This window comes from Pseudomyrmex gracilis, unplaced genomic scaffold (assembly GCF_002006095.1).
Source record: "Pseudomyrmex gracilis isolate BER0280 unplaced genomic scaffold, ASM200609v1 scaffold_369, whole genome shotgun sequence".
NCBI lineage: Eukaryota > Metazoa > Arthropoda > Insecta > Hymenoptera > Formicidae > Pseudomyrmex > Pseudomyrmex gracilis.
The window spans coordinates 66,381-68,033 of NW_018020953.1; positions in this window are offsets into that span (position 1 = coordinate 66,381).

Consider the following 1,653-nt stretch of genomic DNA (forward strand, 5'->3'; position numbering starts at 1 on the left):
GCTCGCTCAGGAGCTGCTCCCAACCAAGGAGCAGTTGTCGCCGGGCTTGGCGCTCCGACCTGGCGAGGGCCTGCTGCAGAGCATCCCCCGCAAGTTCCTCCCGCTGGAGTTTGACCCGGCGAGAATATCTCGCCGAGTACATGCCAGCGAGGATGGCAAGGGGAGGCATCTCCGCCAGTACGCCCGCCGTCTTTCTCGCCACCGTACGGAAGCCGCATATCACGCGAAGGGCTACTACTCGTTGGGAGGCGCGGAGCGATGCGAACTTTTTCCGCGCTCGCGTCTACACTACTAACCTAACCTAACCTAACCTAACCTACCCTAACCTAGTACCTAGTACGTTACCGTTACGCTACACGCCCTTTGATTAAGCAGCCTATTTAATATTCCCATAATGTATTTCAAAATTTTCGAATTCGATTTTCTCGCAAATGCTTGAGTAGTGCGTCTTATTACTTTTCCTTCAATACTCCACATAATCATCTATCGATCCTATAAATTTCGTCCAAATCGATTGTTTCATCGTCGTAGTCTCCCCTTGTAAGATCACAAATAAGAAAGGTATTTGGGGTAAGACATTAAAATGGGACACACTGTATAAATGTAATTTATCAATAATATTAGTGTAATATTGTATTCTATTATCTAATAGTACTGTAGATATGTTGCAATTTTACTGTGATACAAAATTTCCGTAATATTACGTGTCATGTGGGAAGTATACATTATACAGGGTGTCCGGAGAATTGCTCACAATACTTTGAAAAATAAGTAAAGATCCAAAAACAAGAAAAAAAAAGCTATAACCATAAGCTATAAACATAAAATCCAAAAATAAGTCGGTTTTGAGACATAAAATTAAAGATGAAATTTAAGATTTGAGGAACGACTATGAATGCGGACCTGATTAAATCGGAACAACTAAAACCTTCAAATAACATTAAAAAACGCTCGAAATATAAATTAATAATTAACAATCAAACATAGGTCTGTTCTACGAGCAATGTAGGTTCTTTATTAACAAAATATCAATAAATCCGCAATGATACTATAACGCAGAAAACGCAGAAAAATAAATAGTAAACGTTTCGATCCTACTTGAGTCATCTTCAGTATATTAATTAAAAAACGTCATCACATCAACTCGTTATAACTGTGTTGTTGAATATAAACAATGAAAGTGGAATCTTACTTGATTAAAATTTTAGTCCTGAAATAGCCCACAGATTGTATTGACATATTATCGCCCAGTAAATCAACACACAAACAATACAGCATACTCACATGATGAAAGTCAAAATCGAACGCTGAACAAACAGTAGAAACAGCCAAATATATACATGATGCCCCTCTCCATCCCAAACATCAAAATATCAAAATAATACGCTAAATCCAAAGTTAAAATTGAAGTTAAAATTGAAGTTAAAATTGAAATTGAAACTAACCGTCTGAGCGTTTCATGTCTTCGAGTAGGTAAAAATAAAAATCATCAAGTAAATCTGTGTCACTGATTAAATTTAACCCTTGTGTTTGTTCTTTAATATGTATTATTTCAGAAATTATTCTCTTATAAAAATTCGGTTCAACGTCTAAAATCTCAATATTGTCCCAGTCAAACAAATGGTCGTAGTCAATTCTGTGTTTGGAAATAAC